Source organism: Lolium rigidum, chromosome 4 (genome assembly GCF_022539505.1).
Source record: "Lolium rigidum isolate FL_2022 chromosome 4, APGP_CSIRO_Lrig_0.1, whole genome shotgun sequence".
NCBI lineage: Eukaryota > Viridiplantae > Streptophyta > Magnoliopsida > Poales > Poaceae > Lolium > Lolium rigidum.
In genome coordinates this window covers 194561324-194584005 of record NC_061511.1, presented here as the reverse complement: position 1 = coordinate 194584005, position 22682 = coordinate 194561324, and the positions used below count along the sequence as shown (strand labels likewise).

The 22682-nt window shown below is 43.5% G+C and overlaps 1 long non-coding RNA gene across 2 annotated transcripts; it reads right to left on the bottom strand.

The window, feature by feature from the left end:
- Positions 1 to 16533: 16533 nt before the first annotated feature.
- Positions 16534 to 21040, bottom strand: LOC124706777. 2 transcript variants are annotated; one of them, XR_007004563.1, is made up of 5 exons: positions 20795 to 21040; positions 20584 to 20675; positions 18322 to 20305; positions 16892 to 18040; positions 16534 to 16822 (listed from the first exon to the last, which is right to left on the bottom strand). It is a non-coding gene; the product is annotated as an uncharacterized LOC124706777 (long non-coding RNA). The 2 variants fall into 2 exon arrangements; XR_007004564.1 differs by lacking the exon at positions 20795 to 21040 and having other exon boundaries at positions 16535 to 16822; positions 16892 to 17409; positions 18322 to 20783.
- Between the last annotated feature and the right edge of the window lie 1642 nt (positions 21041 to 22682).

Sequence of the window (22682 nt, the reverse complement as noted above, 5' to 3'; positions counted from 1 at the left end):
AAAGAAAAACCGGCCGAGGTACGTGCCCCCGGCACTTCCTCTCTCCCTCGATCTCTCTCGTCCCGCAGGGGGCCGGGCGACGGCGGGCGCGGAGGACGGCGGCGAGGGCGAGGCGACGGCGGGCGCGGAGGACGGCGGCGAGCGCGGAGGACGGCGCGGAGGAGGGCGGGCGCGTCGATGGACTCTACGGCGGGCGGCGGCGGGCGACGGCGGGCGCGGAGGACGGCGGGCGAGGGCGGCGACCGGTCGGCGGCGGGCGAGGGCGGCGGCGTGCAGCCGCGACGGCGTCGCGAGCGGAGAGGGCGAGGCGGAAGGAAGAAGAACCGGCGCGGCGCGGCCGTTCCGCGCGATATTTATAGCCGGAGGGCTTTAGTCGCGGTTGGGGTCACCAACCGCGACTAAAGGCTACCTTTAGTCGCGGTTGGTGACCCCAACCGCGACTAAAGCCTTTTTTGCCCCACATTTGCGGTTCTCGCGGAAAAAGGCTTAGTCGCGGTTGGCCCGGCCAACCGCGACTAAAGGCCTTTTTCAAAATTATTTCATTTTCTTAATACATCAATACATCAATAAATTCAGAAAAATAAAACTAATTTAATTCAAAATTTTAAAAATACTAATAATACATCAATAAATTCATAAAAATAAAACTAATTCAATTCAAAATTTTAAAAATACAAATAATACATCAATAAATTCATAAAAATAAAACTAATTCAATTCAAAATCTTGAAAATACATATAATATATCAATAAATTCAGAAAAATAAAACTAATTCAATTCAAAATTCTAAAAATACAAATAATATATCAATAAATTCATAAAAATAAAACTAATTCAATTCAAAATCTTGAAAATACATATAATACATCAATAAATTCAGAAAAATAAAACTAATTCAATTCAAAATCTTGAAAATACAAATTATATATCAATAAATTCAGAAAAATAAAACTAATTCAATTCAAAATTCTAAAAATACAAATAATATATCAATAAATTCATAAAAATAAAACTAATTCAATTAAAAATCTTAAAAATACAAATTATCAAAAAATTCATAAAAATAAAACTAATTCAATTCAAAATTTCTTCCCGGACGCCTCTGTCTTCTCGTTGGCCCCCTCTTCCCGCCTCTGTCTTTCCGCCGACCCCCTCTTCCCGCCATTTCTTCCTTGTCTTCTCGCCTCTGTCTCCGCCGACCCCCTCTTCCCGCCTTCTTCTTCCCGCCACTTTCTTCCCGCCAATTTCTTCCCGCCACTTTCTTCCCGCCACTTTCTTCCCGCCTCCTATCTTCCCGCTCCCATTTTTCCCGCCATTTGTCACTACATATATGTAGCCCGGCTTGGCGACATTATCACATCTCTACAATCTCTCATCACTCTCTCATGGCTTCCACCGCACCCACTCTAACCTACCAGCAGGTGGAGGAGCTTTGCGCCTCGAACTACCCTTGCCCACCGGGCTACCACGTCCCCGCCGTGCCGGAGCCTAGCGCCGGCGGCGTGCCGGTCCCTCCCGTCCCTCGGGGTGCTCGCGCGCCGGCGGCCATCACGAACCACTACTACCTCGACCTCACGCCGGAGCAGCGGATGAATCCCCGCCGGCATCCCGATAACCGAGCATACTTGGGACGCCTTCTTCATCAATCGGCGTGAGAGGGCGCTCGCCGAGTATGAGGAGGACTGGTCTCGCCTCCGGAAACTTCCACGAGGCCGATCGTCGGCTATGGTGGTACGGCCGGACTCTGCAGGCGTCATGGACTACATCACGGCCGGCGATATCCCCGCCTGCGCTACCCTCGGCTCGAGCCACGAGCGCCGCCCGACGACGGCGACGACAAGCAGCGACGCACGACGCCGACAACTTAGAAGGCGACGACTACCCAGTACAACGGCGGCGGCTATGAAGACTACGAGTATGCATATTATACGCCTAGGCAGGAGTATGACTAAATCACTCCAAATTTCATGTATGCAGGAGTATGACTTAGTCACTCCAAATTTCCTGTATGCAGGAGTATGACTTAGTCACTCCAAATTTCATGTATGCATGCAGGAGTATGACTTAGTCACTCCAAATTTCATGTATCATCAGTGCTATCTCGAGTCAATTGAATCATTCGAAAATGGACACCAAACACATCACAGGTAATATAATTCACATGATTCATTCAACAAAGTTTGGTACAATAAATTATTACACATCATTTCTTCCCTTGTGTCCCTGCTTGCTTACGATTGTGCCGTATCCATGGAGCATCCTCATCATTTAACTTAATGCTTGGGTCGGTGTTCACTTTGAAGGGCGGAATTTCAGCAAACATATTATAATCTTCCGACATGTCTCGTCTTGTCCTCCACTCCCACGATGTTTCTTTTCCCCGAAAGAACAATGTGGCGCTTTGGATCATCGCATGATGTACCGATCGTTTTCTTATCTTTCCGTTTCCTCGGTTTGCTACTCATGTCCTTCACATAGAAAACCCGAGCGACATCTTTCGCTAGGACGAATGGCTCGTCAAGGTAACCAAGATTGTTGAAATCCACCATTGTCATTCCGTATTGCTGGTCCACCTTTACCCCACCTCCTGTTAGCTTGAACCATTTGCACCGGAACAAAGGGACCCTAAAGGAGGGTCCATAGTCAAGTTCCCATATCTCCTCTATGTAACCATAATATGTGACCTTTTGCCCATTCTCGGTTGTCTGCATCAAAGCGGACACCACTCGTTTTGGTTGGTGCTCTTTTTATCTTGGGCGATCGTGTAAAATGTATTCCCATTTATCTCGTACCCTTGGAAAGTCGTTATAGTCGAAGATGGTGTCTTGGCCAACATGTACAGCTGATCTACAACCTTATTGTCACTCATTAAATGTTTTCTCAACCAACCGCCGAAAGTCTCCATGTGGGCCTTCCTAATCCAGTGATTCAGGCTTCCCAGGGTTGTCCAAGCGTAAAATATTCTTGTGTTTCTCAAAGTACGGAGCCACCAAGCTGGAATTGGTCGAACCGTGTGGTGTGCTTCAGCAGAGAATGGCCGTCCATACATATCATTGATTTCCTTCCGATCGTGCCTTTTCCACTTAGTCTCCCTCGTGCCGCGATTGAGGAAGACCAATCGGCTTAAGGTCGGGAACAAAGTCAACACAAAACTCAATTACCTCCTCATTTCCATAGCCCTTGGCGATGCTTCCTTCCGGCCTAGCACGGTTACGAACATATTTCTTTAATACTCCCATGAACCTCTCGAAGGGGAACATATTGTGTAGAAATACAGGACCGAGAATGGAAATCTCATCGACTAGGTGAACCAGGAGGTGCGTCATAATATTGAAGAAGGATGGCGGGAACACCAACTCGAAACCGACAAGACATTGGATCACATCGTTCCGTAACCGTGGTAGAACTTCCGGATTGATTACCTTCTGAGAGATTGCATTGAGGAATGCACATAGCTTCACAATGGCTACTCGAACATTTTCCGGCAGGAGCCCCTCAAAGCAATCGGAAGCAATTGCGTCATAATCACGTGGCAGTCGTGAGACTTCGGGTTTTGGAACTTTTTCTCCGCCATGTTTATTATTCCCTTTATATTGGACGAGAATCCCGACGGGACCTTCATACCGCTCAGGCATTCAAAAAAGATGACCTTCTCTTCTTTGGTCGAGCGTAGCCGGCACGACCTTGAAACCGTTCCGGATGCCGGTCATCGTGGTCTTTCAAACTTTGCTCGGTCCTCGCCGTGCTTCCTTTGTATCATTTGACTTCCCATACACGCCCAAGAAGCTTAGGATGTTCACGCAAATATTCTTCGTAACGTGCATCACGTCGATTGCAGAGCGGACTTCTAGGACTTTCCAATATTCTAGCTCCCGCAATATAGATTTCTTCTTCCACATGGCTACGTGCTCGTCAGCCTCCCTTCGGAACTCGATTGTCCGCCAGACCCTTTCCAAAGATGACTTTCAAATCCTTGACCATATCAAATACCTCAGCACCAAGTGAGTTCCGCAGGCTTCGGCCGGTGATCTGCCTTGCCGTTGTAATGCTTGCCTTTCTTTCTTATCGGATGACCTTTCGTAAGAAATCGACGATGCCCAAGGTACACGTTCTTCTTACAATTTGGCAAATGTACACTTTCGCTCTCATGTAAGCAAGTGCGTGCATGCATTGTATCCCTTATTTGACAGCTCCCGAAAGGTTACTAAGAGCAGGCCAATCGTTGATGGTTACGAAAAGCAACGCTCGTAGGTCAAATTCCTCTTCTTTGTGCTCATCCCACACACGGACACCAGGTCTGCCCCACAGCCGTAAAAGCTCATCAACTAATGGCCTTAGGTACACATCGATGTCGTTGCCGGGTTGCTTCGGACCTTGGATGAGCACTCGGCATCATAATGAACTTCCGCTTCATGCACAACCAAGGAGGAAGGTTGTAGATGCATAGAGTCACGGGCCAGTGTGCTATGGCTGGAGCTCGCCGCCAAAAGGATTCATGCCATCCGTACTTAGACCAAATCTTATGTTCCTTGCGTCAGCCTGCAAAATCTTTGAACTCTCTCGTCGATCTTTCTCCATTGCGTTCCATCTCGCGGGGTGTCTCAACTCCCCGTCCGACTTACGGTCCTCTTTGTGCCATCGCAACAACTTGGCATGCTCTTTGTTCCCGAACGGACGTTTCAACCGTGGTATTATAGGAGCATACCACATCACCTTGGCGGGAACCCTCTTCCCCGGGTTTCCGGCCCTCAACATCGTCACCGTGGTCATCGCCCTCGATCTTATAACGCAATGCGTTGCATACCGGGTATTCATTCAAATTCTCGTATTCACCGCGGTAGAGGATGCAACCGTTGATGCATGCATGTATCTTCGTAACCTCTAAACCTAGAGGGCGAGACAACCTTCTTTGCTTCGTACGCATCGGCGGGCAACTCGTTATTCTTTGGAAACATATTCTTCAACATTTTCAGCAAGTTTTCAAATGCCGAGTCAGCTACACCTGCTCCGTGCCTTCCATTTCAGCAAATCCAGAGGTGCAGCCCAAGCTTTTTCGGACCATCATCGCATCCGGGGTACAGCGCCTTCCCGTGATCCTCTAACATGCGATCCAAATTCTCCCTCTCCTTTTCAGCTTCGCAGCTGTCTCCGTGCATCAGCAATGGTCCGACCAAGATCATCAACGGGATCCTCTTCTTCACCTTCCCTTCACCTTCAAAGCATCCTCCATGAAAGTATCACCGAAATGAGAAAGATAGCTTTCATCGATGAAATCGTCCCTTCTTCATCTTCTTCCATTATAACCCCTATTTCTCCATGATTGGTCCAACAGCTTATAGCTTGGCATGAAACCGTGCCGAGCAGGTGCATGTGAACATCTCTTGAGGAAGAGTAACCCTTCCGATTCTTACACTTAACACATGGACAGATAACAAAACCCCCGCTTGTTCGCATTAGCCACTACGAGGAAATCTTTCAAACCCGTATCGAACTCGCCGTAGAGTCGGTTACATCGTACATCCATTGCCGATTCATCTCGCATTATTATAATATAAAATATATAATTAACCATCATGCATTTGTTAAACTAACTAGCTACAAACAATATAAATTAAACAATGAACTACACACACATGCATATTGTATCAATGACGACACATCAAAGGTTCAAGTTGCTAACCGCGATCGAGGAGGAAAAATAAATGAGAAAGCTCAAGTGTGGCTCCAACACTTCATATCATGTTTGTTTCATGCTCTTGGGGCATTTCATCAAACACCTTATGTGCATAAGAGGAACCAAAAGCAAACCTAACACTCACTTGTGAAGTTTGTGAAGAGAATGGCTCCAAATGGCTAAGTGTTGGCTCCAAAATGGCTGGATGGGTATATATAGGGAGGGGCTTTAGTCCCGGTTGGCCTGGCCAACCGCGACTAAAGGCCTTCAGGCACCTTTAGTCGCGGTTGGCCTGGCCAACCGCGACTAAAGCCCCCACGTGCACCAGCTGGCCACCGTGCGCCCTGGGCCCAGGCCTTTGGTCGCGGTTCGCGAGGCCAACCGCGACTAAACACCCCATTAGTCGCTGTTGCTTTACCTTCGCGACTTATGGGGCTTCCCTGAAGCCTGTTTTTCTACCAGTGAATGTCTTCTTCCTCGTCCATGTCAAACTCTTTGTCGAATGTCAAGTAATCGTGTGTGCTTGAAGTAATGCTCGAACTCATTGTAATTAAATAATATTTGTGTGAAACTACTACTATAACACAACAACAACAAAATTTTGAAACAGAATTAGCTAGAAAAGAAGAATGAAATTTCCTTTGTCATAACGTGTCAAACATCTTGTGTGCATGGCGGAACTCGTCTGCCGGTGGAATAAAACCGCGTGCGTAGTAATCTCTTCTAAAAGATAAAAATAACCTAATCTTAGAAAGTCATCACAAAATAAACCGGTTTTGAAATCAAGTCATAAACTAAACTAACATGTTTGCATGACGTTCAACCTCATGGAGCCATGACCTCCACAAGGCCAAGGCGCCATATGCTCCATAGCATGGATGTATGATCCAACGAGTTGTTGTCATGACACCCTGAGCCACATAGCCATGCTTTAGAGGACGACGTCTTGGTCAACTCCTTCATGTTATAGAAAACTAGATTTTGATGTGCGCCTTGGCGCACGGTCCCGTGAAGTTAGTGCCAATGTTCCCGTGGAATTGGGGGTGATTTATATTTCTTATAACAACAATAAAAAAAGCTGGTGGAAAATGAAGGTTATTGGATAAAATTATGCTAAAGCATGAGAAATCATGAACGGTGTAGCAAACACATATACAATCAGTAAAATAGGAGCTGCCTATGGCCATTGTCGCAGCATGGTCTTTAGAGGCCACGACACACAAACGGGTAAACCTAATAGGTACTTGCACCACCAAAAATTAATACTACTACAACTGTAAAGGTAAATTAAGCAACAATTAGATCAAAGAAACATTAAGAGTAGAAGATTAACCCATGCTCGATATAATAAATCACCATAATGTACCTTGGTTCTAGATCTAAGAGAAGTACTGTTCCTCATTTTCTCCTAATTCTTTTCTAAAATGGCATGTTCATGTTTAAGGTGAAGCTCAAGTCTTTAAAAATAGAAAAAAGAGCTTGTTCCAAACCGCGTCAGTGTGCTCTATCCAACAAAATAATTAAGATACATTATATTGAGCACTTGTTTAGAGAATAAAAACATATGTCTAACAAAAAGAAACCAGCCTCTAGCAAGTCTTTTTATTTCATGTGCTTGTTTTAGTTTACACATTAAGCATTTATTATGTCCTTCACTCTAGTAGCTAGCCGTCTCCTTTTGAGGAGAGTTATGCACTTGTTCTTCGTTAAAATTGTGGGTGTGTACAAAGGAAATTTCCCTCTCCTACAGGGTGTTTTAGCTCTTAAAGTTATTTGTACATGTCATAGAACGGAGGGTGATGCTTTGGCACATGGGAGTATATGCTTCCTTTATTTTGAAATGCATGTTAGATATATTTAAAGTGTTAAAAAAATTGAAACAAAAAATTCGCGCGTACATCTTCATGTGCTACGCGCTCACAGTATCGTTTCATGAAAAATCAACTTGTCGTGTCGCGTGTGTAAAAAAGATAAAATTCAGTGCTGAAACAAAGCCATATCATAATATAAGTTTTCTCTTTTTACATACACTACAGAAAATCAGAAACTATGGGTTTTTCGTGAAACTTAACGAACAAACATATATTATAAAAATATACCTGTAATTTCTTTTGTTAAAATATTTTAATACTTTAAAATATGTTTTTTTAGTAGAGAGGTCATACAGATCCAGGAGCCGAATTGAGTTCTGGCATAGAGCGTAAAATTTGTCGACGATGCTTTGTGTGAACTCGTCGGTCACACGAGAAGGACGCTGGGCAACCGAAGCCTCACGTGGAACGTAGCAGGAAGGAAGACGGTGACGCGTGCCTGCATGCAAACTTGGCTCGTTCTACTCGATTTTTTATTTTATTTTATCCTGGGCATGGAGCGAGCGAGCTCTGTGTGCTCCAACCAAGCCACCAGGCGACACCTCCTCCGCCCACCACAGTACCACACTGTCACTGCCCTCCCTCCTCCCGATCTCCCGCGGCGCAGCTCCGCGTCTCAAGAACTCGGCGGCGATTCCGGCAGCACGTGGCGTGCGATGGCAGGGGTTGGTATCGACAACAGGGCCCGCGGCGGCAAGGGAGATGTTGGGCGGCGGTGTGTGTGTGTGTGTGGGGGGGGGGGGGATATACTGGCACGCAGGACGATGGCGTGCTGCTGCCCAAGGAAGAGGACGCGGAGGATGCACATGAGAGTTACACCATGTCGCCGTCTCCACCGATACGGCTAGCTGCAGGCCAAGATCCGACAGCTCGGTGTCGCTAAGTTCATCAACGATCTTAGAGAGGACGAACCAGCGGCTGGTGGTGATAGTCGGCAGCGGATGGAGAGTAGCAGAACGTGAAGAAGGACCGGTCAGTAGTACCAACTTACCAAGCATCGGCAGGAAGAGCAGCGGAACGCGAAGAAGCACTATTAGTGTAGCAGGCTGCGGCAGATGGAGAGGAGCAGAAAGCGAATTGGGGGAAAACGATTGAAGCGACCAGTCCAAGCGATGCAAGCAGATCCATCAGCTGACTGGTATGTTAATATTTCTTGAATAATTACTGTAAAGCCTTATACTGAAAGCGAGTATCTTGCTCTGCAACGCTAGAAGCATCAACATCTGAAAAGTGGGCTATATAATTTGAATGTCAATTTGACAGCATAGTACTATTTTGCTGTGAACAACTGAACTATTGTGTTTGCATATTAGCTAGTACCATCAAAATAAAGGAAACTAATAAGAAAAGGTTTCAGGAGAAAAGTGACCGTAGTCTACTGAATTTTATTTTCGAGTTGGATAATTTATTGATTCTTGTTTTGGACAGTATATAAATATACTAAATCTAGAAAAGTAAGGCAAAACCAATTATATATAGAGATAGCTCATTGCCAAAGGAACCAAGCAGAAAAGTAAGAGATAATATTGAAACAAAAGAAGCAGAAGTTCTCCAATAGATACTGGTTATGTGACAAACATAGAAATGGACACTAAATTACAGAAGAGGGGTCACTGAACATGGCATATATCAACTGCTAATTTATTCTTGAAGTGCGGTAGTTCTTGTAGGTAGCCTAAGCAGTACAGTCATCTGCAGATACTTGAAGTTTGGTACTTAAGAAATATCAAGCTCCTGCAATCAGTTGTATCTATCTACTTATTGGCACCGGGGTTTCTGTGTTAAAATCCTGGTTTTGCATATCCAGTAATTAATGCCATCTTGCTAAGATAAGCTGATATGCTAAAACTGAAGCGTTGCAATTAAAACAGCTCCATAGCATCCATACAAACAGAACACATGATCTCAAAAGGTCCCAATACAAACTACTGGCTGCACTTGTATTCCAGAGGCAGCTATCCGGCGTATTGCCATGAGAAACTCCAACAACAAATCGAATGAGCAGAAAACTCAATGTCATCAGTAGAAATTGAATTCTGTAGAAAAAAGAAAAGTGAAAAACAATGTTAATAAACTGATTATCCAAAATACATATACCTATAATATAATAATATGAAAGGATAGTGTTTGGTAAGGCGTAGAAAAAAAAATCAATATCATTTCAAAAGCTTAACTCGCACACGAACATCTGTGTGTATGTATGATGAATAATAAGTACTGGCCAAGGATGCAAAACCACCGCTGAAGAATATATTTCAATAGGTGGGTCCGAACACTACTTCATGGACATAGTCCGATTTTTCCACAAAAACGGTACATTTGCTTAAGAACTTAGAGCCAGACAGTCTCCGGCTATTGAAGTTGCTGTGGTATCATTTTCAAGAACCTGGATAGCAATCATGTATAGCTAGATGGGTTTTCCATTGCCTTATTTATTTTTTGATGTGCTCTATTGCAAAATAAGGTCCAAGCTCAACAATATTACTTGTCCACATATGCAAGGGTAGTTCTTTTAATGTAATGGATAACGACTGTTCATCGACAATTATAGTTCTTAGGTGTACTAATGTGTCACTTGCAGGTCCGGTAGGCACAACAATTAGTGCACAAAGTTTCTTCTCCTCCACCAAGATTAATAGTTCGTAATGATTCTCTGAAAAGGAAATCGTAACTTTTTCGGCGGTAGACAAATTAGCGGTCATACCATGACATATAACCAGCTTGTTGGCGATAGATTTAACCACTATACAAGCTGGCACCCTCTTACATTGAGAGTGGTTATGCATTGTATGCAGGATGAAGAAGTGCAACACGGTCATGTTTCATTCTGCTTACTGCCACTAAAAAATTACCTTGGTATGCAGACAACACCTGCTTCCACCATTCATTCTGACCCTTGCATAGATGGATATATCTCTACAAAAAAAGTTCTAATTATAAAAGGTGGAATAGCAAAAGTGAAGTAACCGATGAGAAAAATGTATTTGTAGTACTCATACCTACGATAGCAATTGGTTGCTAAAATTGGAATGAATGCCCAATTCTGTGAGTTCTTTGTGAGAGGGCGCACCTGATAAAATACAGTCCTATATAAGGACAGCAGAATCTATATGGAATGCATTTTTTATTTACTGCAGTGAGTATTATAATTAAGCAACGTAAAACCCTAGAGTTAGTGTATATTATTTTATCCTTAAGTAAGAAGCCTGGCTATTCTTCTTTGACAATGATACTGCCGGTAAGAAAATAAATTTCACCATGCAATGTGATGATAAATAATGTGATGTTTCAGTATTAGCCTAATAGAGTTTTGTCTATCATTGCAATTTAGGAAACATATATGGAGCTAAGATAATCTAAAGAGTGGAAGAGCACAACATAATAACGTTTTTTTACTACTTCATACCAAATATTTCATGCTTTTTAGGTATGGGCAGGTTAAGTACACCAGCTTCGAAAAAGTATACACCGGCATGCTGCCTACGTCCATATTTTACTTCATTTCTAAAAACTACAACAAACTTCAGATATGAAGTCACCAGAAATTGTGATGTGCAGTAGGAAAATCACCTAAAATAAAGGCGATAATAGCGAGTGCTAGTTAGATTTTGCTACAACCAACATATATTTACCTCACTTTACTTTCAAGAAACTACAACCAACTGTATATGGAATAAGAAAATAGCATAAAAGATGCATGTTGCTTGTATCCCTATTTCCCTTCAATTTCAATAGATTTCAAAAAACTTCAAATATGCATCAGCGGACAGTGTGATGTATAATAGATAACTCAACTGAAATAAAGGTAAAACAGGCTGTTAGATATTGCTGGAGCTGAGCCATCGATAGCATTGTCATGTCCTTTTTGAAAGATAAATTAAGAAAACAACATTGTAATGCACAACAAGAATACCTATAGAAACAATGTTGGGTACAACACCTATATCTTGTCTGCAGCTGACATTGAAAAATTTATTTGTTACATCAATTCACAGGATCGAAATCCATTGTTAAGCAGCTGTAAAGAAAACCAAGTACTAAACCTGTCACATATAGGAAGAGAACAATCGGATGACAAAATCTGCACTAACCATGGATGGCATAGAAGATGTCCATAACAGAAATTGGATCTAGCTACTTAATGGATATAAGATGTGAAGAAGTAAATGAAAAATGGTAGGCGGCCATCTTAATAAATACTTCTGAACATAAAAAATAGCATGCATCTTTCATAAACTAATGCTATGCCAACCTCATTTAGCCAATTTACTCGCAGATGTACCGATGGCCATAAGAAGATCACCCAAACCAGAAATCCATCCCGAATTATGCATCCCTCAAGTTAAATACCAGTAGCATCAATCACCAACCTAGCAGGAAGCAAGCAAGCCAGTAGATCAACATCACCCCACAGGCAATCAAATAGACAAACGGCTAGGCAAGCAAGCCAGACAGATCAACATCACCCCACAAGCAATCAAATAGGCGGACGACTAGGCAAGCACACATGCATATATAGAAGTCAGCGCACAGTGTCGTACACAACAAGAAACTATGAGAAGGTACCTTGTTAGGCAATGGTAACAATCACCATGGCGAGACAACTCCGGGTGGAGGCGACACATCATAGACCCTAAATGCTGCACCTCCATTTGAAACCCGCGCACCCCCTCCTCCATCGAGCGGCAACGACGATTCCGCAGTCCTCTTGCCTGGTCAAGCAGTGGGGAATCTGTGAATCTAACAAATTCATTAGCAATGAGAAAATCAGTAGAATCAATCACCAACCTAGTAGGAAGCAAGCAAGCGAGTAGATCAACATCACCACACAGGCAATCAAATAGAAAAATGGCTAGGCAAACAGGCCAAGAGATCAACATCACCCCACAAGCAATCAAATAGGCAGATATCTAGGCACGCACACATGCATATAACAACCACGATGGCGAGGCGACTCCAGGTGACGGCGACACATCAGATATCCTAAATGATGCACCTCCATTTGAAGCCCGCGTACCCCCTCCTCCATCGAGCGGCAGCGAAGATTCCAGTCCTCTTGCCTGGTCAAGCAATGGGGAATCTGTGAATGTACCAAATTCATTAGCAATGAGAAACCAAGTAGCACCTTCGGATCTGTTTTCCTAGCAAGATCCGGGAGAATCCGTTGCCCCAAGTGCAGCTCTTACTCGGAGGAGCATGGTAATTTCTTCCGGTTGAATATCGGGTGCCTCCCCGACCAGTCGGGGATGCGTCACCACGTTATCCATCCTCTCAAAGTTAACATCCAGCGCGTACCTGCGGACACGGGACAATGAACAGGCATGAGCGGCGCCGCGGCAGTAGTCTATAGTACACAAAAGTCAGCGAGGTTATGGATGGAGAACTTTTCCGAGCGGAATATCGAAATCTGGTAGTAAACCTATAAACTTGTAGACAAAAAGATTAGATGAAGAATATTTTTAGATTGCATGCTGCAAAATTGGTCGGCCTCGCGGTCGAAGGGGGTCATCAGCCACAGTCTATAGATACAACTGGCTTCTTCCAAGTCTATAGATACAGGGCATGAAAATTATTGCATCCTATGAATTTTCCTCTAATCACAATAATTGGTACTTCTCATTACTCCCCCGCTAAACAATATGAGATATAGAAAGGAAATTCATTAGCAGCTGCTCCCATCGACGATTTTCTCAAAAAGCCTCGCATAAATAACTCATCTATTTAGAAAATAATAGCTTGTATAGAAAAGTCACAATCAAGGGACAATATAGTGTACATGTAAGTCATATATTTTAAGCTAGATTTCAGAAAATAAAATCTATTGAGGGGAATGAATAGTACATAGGTCAATCTTCCCCTCCATCCCACTTTCGTTTTCATGAAACAACCTGTAGGCATAAATAAAAAGAATCTAAATGAACAAAGATGAAATATTAGGGAATTAAACCAAAAGGGGGTAGTGGAAGATAGAATTGGAACAATTGCACACCTCACTCCTCACACGAGTGTTTTCCAAGTGGAGATGGCAGTTCACCAGCCAAGCTTAAAATCCTCCTATGTGATTCATGAGAAAACATTAGGAAGTGATAGTGCAAAATCCTCAAAGGATAGGAGATGTGCAGGGTGGAGGACACTCACCAGCGGCGACACACAGCAAGCAGCGGCCTAGGCTACTTCGCTCGGCCACCAACCGATCATCCGACAGCCAATCCCACTCCTCACACAATAGGTGTAGCATTTAAAAAATGTGTGCTTAACTCCAACTTACGAAACTACAATTTTACCTTCACCACCAGCTGTGGCCTACCGTGGACAGTAAATAAATCAGAGTAGCAATCGTTTGAAAAACGAAACTGACCGAGACTATTAACTGAACCACGAAAACCAGTTACACACCAAAAGAAACCACAACATAAACTAACTAAACCAGGCAGGATTGAACAGAAAATATTCGTCATCCTGGTACAGATAAATCATCACCTTGCACACAAAATGAGCGGCTTTCGCCCGAATAAGCCTGAATGATGATTAAGAATCCTGAAATCAAGTATTAAGAATGTATATAAATGTCATGAACAAGTCCTTATAGTTATATGCTATGACCTAGAATGTGCACATAAATGCTAACCAAATCGTTTCCTTCCTCACTTGATATCTATGCCAACTCTAAATCTGGCAAGAATTGATGCACAAGGGTACCTTAACACCTTGATAAGCTAAAGTGGTGTTTCCCTTTTCCATCTAAATTCTCATTTTATATTCTCACAACCATGTATCAGACCAACACAAAAGCAAGCCAGAAAACAGATTATTGGCGCAAGCGTAAGGTTCTACCTGATTGTTTGAGGATTTGGAGACGTTATGGTGGCCTAAGCTCCGGATAATTTCTCATCGCCGGTGACAGCTTGGATAATGGGTAGCGACAGGCTTGGCGTCCTCCACCGACGGGGTGATGCTGCAGTCCTGATGCTCGAGACATCAGCCCCGACTTTCAATTGCACAGATTTAAAACAAAATATCATTCAATAAGGTCATCAAGCAAATGATGTGCAAATGAAAACATATAGAAATGAGTTTCTAATTCAGAATAGCACAGAGAGGACACTCGCAGCTGCGTTTACCTTTTTACAACTGTAGTGAAACATCTGAATTAGAGAAAAACAAAAGATCACATGGAATTAGTAACACTTGATAAACCAAAGTTCATTGGATGTATATATTTCACATGGACAACATGCGTGTACTTTTCTGAACCAAAACATGGGCGTACTTACTGGGGTCTTATACACACCATCTTTCAGCACTGCCATGTGGTTAGACTTCACCAATTAAACAGGTTAACCTCAAAATTAGTAAGAATGAAATCTTCCGCATATAGTATTGAGAAAAACATTTTCAGAGCCTGTGTGCAATATTATAAAAAGCAAACATATGCAATAGTTGCCACATTATTTTTTAACACTCCAGAATAAGGCAATATATTTTTTAGTGGGAAATCAATCAATACTCCCCAAAAGACAAACCAGTGGTCGATTTAATTTCATTGTTCTACTCATTCAACTACGAAGTGAGGCAAAAGTTTTGTACATACCTAGATCTGTAGCAAAGGGGGACATGGAGAAAACCTGCACCCAAAATCAGCACAAACACAAACATTTCAGAGATTCAATTGAGAGAGAGAAAGTGGGAGAGGGGGGATAGAGAGGATGGAGAGCTGGAGGAGCCATTGATACGGAGGAAGAAGCTTCCATGGGAATGGTAATCAGTAGAGAGGGCTGCTCCTCATGCTCGCAGCAGCAGGTCGAGCTGGGGGCGAGTAGGGAGGGGCGTGGTGGAGGCCCTGCTGCCTTCTTCTGCTCCGGCCAAGGGGAAAGGGAGGGCTGGAGGAGAGGGAGCCTGGCCGGCCGCGCGGGCTCCCGCGCGCCCTCCCTCGCGCCCGCGAGACCATCAACGGCGCCATTCCCGCACGCCTCCACCGACTGCGCTACTCCGGGGGAGAGCACCGGGAGAGGAGATCAAGGAGGGAGAGGGACGCGTCCATGGAGAGCGGGAGCCAGGGAGGAAGACCAGCAGCGCGATGGGGATTGTCTAGGGTTTGAGAAGCATGGGAGGGGAGTGGAGGAGAAGAACGGGAGGGGATTGGAGGAGATGACCTTTTCTTTTGAGATTAGGAGATGGCCTTTTTGTCTCCACGGGAAGGGGATTTTTGTCCTGCCCAACCACGCCTGACCGAAACCATTCTCACCCGCAGTCACCGACATGCGGGCCCGAACGATGGTGGGGCCCAACAGCAGCCAGAGGCGGGTAGCACATGGCCATTGCATGGTTTTATCTAGTGGGAGGGGAGGCAACAATGAACGGACCAGATTGCACTGACTTGAAGATCCGACGGCCCAGAAACGCAGATCGCTGTGAAACCCCCTATGGGGGGCATCGTTTATACCTTTAGACTAGATTTAGATGTGCGCCTTGGCGCACGACCCCGCTGAATTCTCACCTATGTACAGTTTACATAACTACGATAAAAATGAAACAACAAAATCACAAACATTTACATATAATCAGGAAAATGTAAAATATTATTGCAATATCTAACACTGTTTTTTCAGGACTAACAAAAGCAAGGAATATCAAAAGTACTCTCTAGATAATCTTGTCTTAGCATGTCCCAAGGCTGATTTTTAACTGAACTCAGTCTTTTGAATCAATGACACATTGTGGATTTGATTAACAGAAATGTTCACGGGTAACAACAAACTTTAGATACATAGTACTCTATAAGGTATGTATTCAGCCAGAAGCACACACACCTTGTTCACTTCACCGGGCAACTAATGCAAAATAGAGAAACAAAGTTGCTACAAAACGAACTGCTACATCTGTTCTCGCCTGGAAAGTGCGCGCAGTTTACAACATCCTTCCTCACCTACCACCCTTCATGTGGTGTCAGCCGATACTGGAGTTACATAGCCTGTGTAGGGCAGGTTACAAATTTAGTGTTATGAAAGAAAATCAACTATGACCAGCAGTTATATATTACTTGACAGGGCCAAACACCGAAAGGATTAACACATGTTCAGGCAATTAGAGCATTTGAGCAAAATTACCATGTATTAGAGTGAAAGTTCAGATATGTATCAACACGGGTGCCCTCAGGCTGAAGAACTTACCTTCCTTCCATCAAAATTGAGTAAGCCAAACAGGAGCCACAGCAACAGGTGGACAACTCCAGGCAGTTCTTGGCCTACAACAGCTGTTTCTGGAAAATGTGCAGACCTACAAAAAAGTGTCAGTTAGTGCATGATGCCTCCTTGTTCATCAAAAAGGTTAGGGAGCTTGTCTTACAGGTTGAATATACTACAGACTAAAATCTTGTGAAACCATTCTCTCTCAAAGTACATGAGATAGCATAGCAAATGATCTGAAGATAAAGTCTGCCAACTATGTCATAGTAGACATGATACTTGAGATTACAAAGCATGGTCATCTCTATTTTCACACTGTTTATAGGAAGTTCAGATACCAAAATTTAGGCAATTAGCTCGTGTCAGCTTTAGGCTGACTTGACTGAATAAACGCCACGTTTAGTACGTTGCCATGTAGTAAAATCATCAGTCAGATTAACAAAGAGGTATCTGCATGAGCCATGCCAGGAGCCAAGAATGTGTCTGAATCCCATTTGCCCGATTCTGGAATAATAAGAACGTCTACCGTCTGCCTAAGGAGTTGAAAGAATTGGAGACACTGGCCCAAGAAGTTCATCCACAACCAACTTGTTAGGACATATTTGCAGACTTGCCATTGCCAACTCCCTAGTGAACACCCTATTCCAAAAGCTTCTTACCATGTACTGCACAAGTGTACTACAAAAGAATAGAATAGTGAAATATTAGGAGCTAGCTAAAAGATTTAGTATAAACATGTTGACAACTATGCAAAAGTCGTAAAATAAGCTGTAGCGTAGAACCAATACCAATGATAAGTGTCATACTACAGACTATAGCTAGTAAGGCACATGAACAAAAATTGTGCCACAGATCACAACGAAATATGTATGTACAAATCCCTAATTGTTCAGTCCTGTAACTGGATTCAACTCAACTGAAGTCTTTTTTGCAGGATAACTGAAACATATATTTGGAAAATGGTACTGAACATAGATTACCAAAGTAAACTAATCTGTAGCCTATTTCAATTTCTTGCGAGCACTCAATATCAACACACAATCAAACTCATTATATACTTCCTACGTAGAGGAAGTTCTGTTTACCAGAGGAAAAAATAGCACATAACCTGCTGAACATTCTGCAAGATATATATGACAAAAGAGGATAAAAATAGATTCTTAGTCTCAACTCCAAGTTCTCTGATAGTTTGGACAAATACAAACGAAAGATGCGATAAAAGGAATCTGACAAAACGTAATGAAAAAATCAAACTGGCCCAAGAAGTAACTCAGCAAGAGCATGTCCAGCTTTAATTCATATAGATGGTCTTCGTTTTTAAAAAAAACCTTAACTCAGCAAGAAGATGCCTCCGAGTACAATTAGTTATGAAGAAACTTTGTAAGAAAACAAAGGACCTTGCTATTTATCCTAGAATGGGCTCAGAAGGCAGTGAACTGTATAATGATCAAAACTGAAATACCTCAACATAAGCTAATATTTTTCACTAAATTTAATTATATCACATGTATAGACCAAAAATATAATGAGCTTAGCTGCAAGCTAGTATTTTTCTTAAATTTAACTATATTGCTTGTACCGAGAACACACCATGACAATTAAAACAGGAAGGGCAGGTTGTAGTTCTTCAGAGAAACCAAACTCAAAGATCATGTATTCCAATCACACCTAGAGTGAAGATATTGTAGCATGCATCTGTCCATGCAAACCTCAAGTGGCTTGTATCGTCAGCGAAGTGGATAAGAGCTTCCGGTAGATAAATTAAGTGAGGGGGAGAAACCAATATCTTTAGTGAAGTAAAGAAATCATCTGATGTAGCTTCTCAGCTATATCTGACATGGAATTAGAACAAACAACTGATGAAGTGTCAGAATAAATATGAGCAAAATTTAAATCAATTGACATTGGTGTCACCTGAAGAAGTCTATTCCAGCAAGCTACGAATAATCATCTATAAGAGACAACTTCTCAGTAAATAAACAATGCATCTTGCCAAATTTACAATAAGTGAAGGATTTTACTGAAGCTCTCATAAGAAATATCTAGCATGATCAGAAACACACACAATTTCAGTCAATTACTCATGGTTTTTATATAGTTTTGATCATACCAGAAGAAAAAGGATGGTTGCATGCAAGATTTGTCACCTCTGAAAATGCTCGAGGTAATACATAGCATAATCCAAGAGTTGATCCATGCAGTGTTGCACGATGTGCGGGTTCAAAATATGTCCATCGCAACGAAATTCTTAGTGTTTTATGCCATCTGCAGGCTCTTCAACCCCAAGCAAGAAATTGATTAAGAGAGCAAACTATTTTAGTTTCTTATATATGTTTCCCATCAAACATGATAACTATGTTTCATCAAGGTTGGTCTAATGTTCGATAGAAACACATAAGAGGTAATCTATGTAGCATCACAGTACCCATGTGAACGCCATGGCCATTAAATAGTAAAGAATTAGTCTTGACACCAAACAGAGAATATTTGTAGCAGGTCATCCATATGCATGGTAATAGTTAAGCTTGGAAGAAATATTCATTACTCTTTGTCATGCCTTGATTCTTCAAGTGTAATTATCACCAGTTCAAGAAATGCATCCATTTTCTTGCCTGAAGTTAATAAAGAAGGTTAGTGCAAGAGATTAGTGGAAAGGTATATGAAATATTCAAGTGTAGCAAAGAACAAGCAGGAATAACGAACCAAAAAAGAGCCACTTGACTCAGCGAGCAGGAAAACATAGAGGTAAACTAAAAAAACAAAGAAAGGCATGAAAACAAACGTATAGAACAGGCAGGCATCTCCATGTCTGCTACTCTGATCCAGGATACCCCACACAGATGATCTTATTTGAATTAATGACAATCACTGATCAGAGAGAGAAACCTGGGAGAACGGCAAATCAACGTCATACCTGGATCAGACGAGGAGTCGATGTATGCTATTAGTTTTTTTTAGAAGCCACTAATTTGTGGATACATAAGACTGAAAAGTTCATATACTGGCGCATTGTTTTTCTAGTGTAAAACTAATTAGCGATGATATTTCTTTTGCACACACTAATTTGGAGTAATTCCATACAAATTCAATACAAAAAGTGGATCTTAACTGAGAGAGTGGAACCTCGGATCCTCATCGTAGCGCCACCATTATCAGCATGTGTAAAAGTAAATCTTCCGCAACGAATCAATGCCTGAAACACAACCTGGAAATATTCAGGTACAATTTTTAGATATGCAAGAAACTGAATCAATTTTGTCATGAGGAAAAAGATTCAGGGAAGGGATGGCGGTGGACTAAGAGCAAAACTTGACTTTTTTTTTGTATCGAACATCAGGAATCACCACCGAGAGCAACCCGGCCACAAGCACAGCAACACCTGCGTGAGAACACAAAATGTTCAATATCAAACAACAACAAAGCAATGGATGTTGTCGATCTGAATAGGATGCCAAAGCAACCAGCAAGGATAATTGTAGCACTGGCACTCATCCTCTACATGACATTTAGAAATCCGAGTATTGCAGCATTGGCTAAATTGTTTCATCGTTTAGTTTCCAAGATCCAAATCCACCTTTAAAAAAATGGAGAAGACCAATCAGCCAAAAATATCCATACAACTCACTCCATAAATTAAATTCTTTGAAGCATATGACATCAGGACCTGCCATATATATGTAGCATCTGAAAACTACTCTAGTTTAATAGTGATAATGTTCAGTCTAAAAATCTAGAAAAGATGGAGGTTGAATCTAAGTTGCGTTTCGGTATGTCTCACTTTGTCCTTTTACAGATTGCACTCCACAAATACATACTATTTAATAGTATGCATAGTCAAAACTGTAACCAGACCTATGAGATGTTACCAATGACCGATTCCTTGCATACATTAATTTTATCTAGGAATTTCATCAAACACTTTCCATACAGCAGTAAAAATAGATCTGCACAAATCAAGATGAGATGTTTTATGAGCTAAATCAAATAGGTAGAGTCTGCCTCCACTTTTATCGCAGACTCTTGGAGAGTAGAGTTCGATAGAGAGAAATAGAAGAGGGAAAACCTGTAGATCCTTGCAAAGAGAATAGGCAGAGGAGGGCTGACTGTTGTGTTGTTGGCCAGCGTCTTGCGCTGCTGCTTGTCATCCATCCGGCCAAACTGCTACAGCCAGGCAACTGCCTAGAGAGATGGTGGAGGCATGGCACGACACGACGCCGTCTCGGTGGAAAGCACCGGCGGCAGCTCAAGAGAGGAGAGGAGGGGGATTGTCTCCGTCGACCCTGACCCCGATGACGTGGTCCGCGTCTACGGCTCCCACGGCTGCCCCGTGGCATGGCGCCACCGCATCGCGCTCCTCTACAAGGCCGCCGCGCCGCTGCACTTCACGCCCTCCGAGGCGGCCCCCCTCGGCCGCCCCGTGCTCCGCCTCTCTGCCGCCGACGCCCTCCCGCGCCACGTCGACGCGCGCTTCGAGGGCAAGCCCGCCGTCGCGCCGCCCCCGCGGCGGCCCGCACTCACGCCTCGCTCGCCGCCGCGGAGGAGGTCGCCGAGATGGTGCACCTGCTCCTCTCTCTCCTGCATCAGCCGCCGGCGCTGGTGCTACTCGCGAGCCGGCGCTCCTCCCGCGGCGGCGTGCTACGACCTGGACGAGTAGAGCCTCGGGAGAGGAGCAAATCGGGGAGGAGGGAGGCGGCTAGGGAGAGGAAAAAATCAAAGGAGGAGGAGAACCGCTGCCTTTTTCCCGTGGATCCTGATAGATATTTCTTTCCCCTCCTCTCTCAGCCAATCGTACCATGACATGTGGCCCAAGCGGATGCAGAGAAATAAAATGGAGCGGCCAGCCCGTGTGTGCCTAGTGGCGGACGTGGATGCCCTGTGAGTCCCCCGTTGGGGGGCATCTATTATAGGTTAGATGTCATGTTGATCATAGCTTCATGGAAAAATTTATTTTCAAATTTGTTTCCTAAATAAGTTGATTCCATGTCAAACTTTTGTATTTTTGCCAAAAATGTCCTTTGGAGAGTAAAAACTGATGATAGTGCGAAGAAAGTTTTACACTTGAATATCTCGACGTGACATACGCTTTGTAATTGCACGCATGGTCATGCAACATGGAGTATGAGTCTTTGGTCCAGTCTTGTGAACATAAAGTATCCCATAACCACAAGGAAACCTTGAACCGGAGTCAAATTGTGAGAATAGCATATACAATAAAGTTAGAATTTGTCTGCCATCTTTTATTCTAATTCTAACAACAATTGAACGTGTCTACGAGTTAGCCAAATTCTTCTCACACTACCACAATTCCAACTTAGCTGACGTAGTCCACGTAAAAAAAACTTAGCTGACGTAGTTGTTGGATAATTAGGCACAATTTCCATGATTAATTCCAGAATATAAAGCATGACGAAAGTAACTACTAACATGTGAAACTCGAACATACTAGATGCAGTGATCAACATGAACAGTAGCAGAGCAAACGGTACAACATCCATCGCTAAACAGATCGAGATATGTCGCACGTACCGATCTGGTGGAGGTGGCGGTGGAGGTGTAGCAGACGTTGTCGCAGCAGTAACGTTGTTGATGACAACGTTGTTGACGACGGGGACGATGGGTCGAAGTAGACGGCGTTGAAGACGACGGTAGGCAGCACCGCCCGACTTGGACGGAAGGCGACCCGTGATGAAGAGCTTGAGCAGTCGCGCAGAGCGCTTCCCAAAAACCTAATTCGCCCTCTCCCGTACAGGATCGCAAGGACGAGCGGTTCCGGAGACCTGCTCTCCCGTTCGCCGATGCACGTCGGCGCGCGGGATGGAGTAGGCTACGGTGGCGGCGCAAGCGAGAGAGAGGTGGAAACCCTAACTCGTGTATTAGATGTATTTCGCGGTAGCCGGGCAAGAGATTATATAGGCTCGGGAAACCCTAGGCAACGTGGGCCACGCCCACGT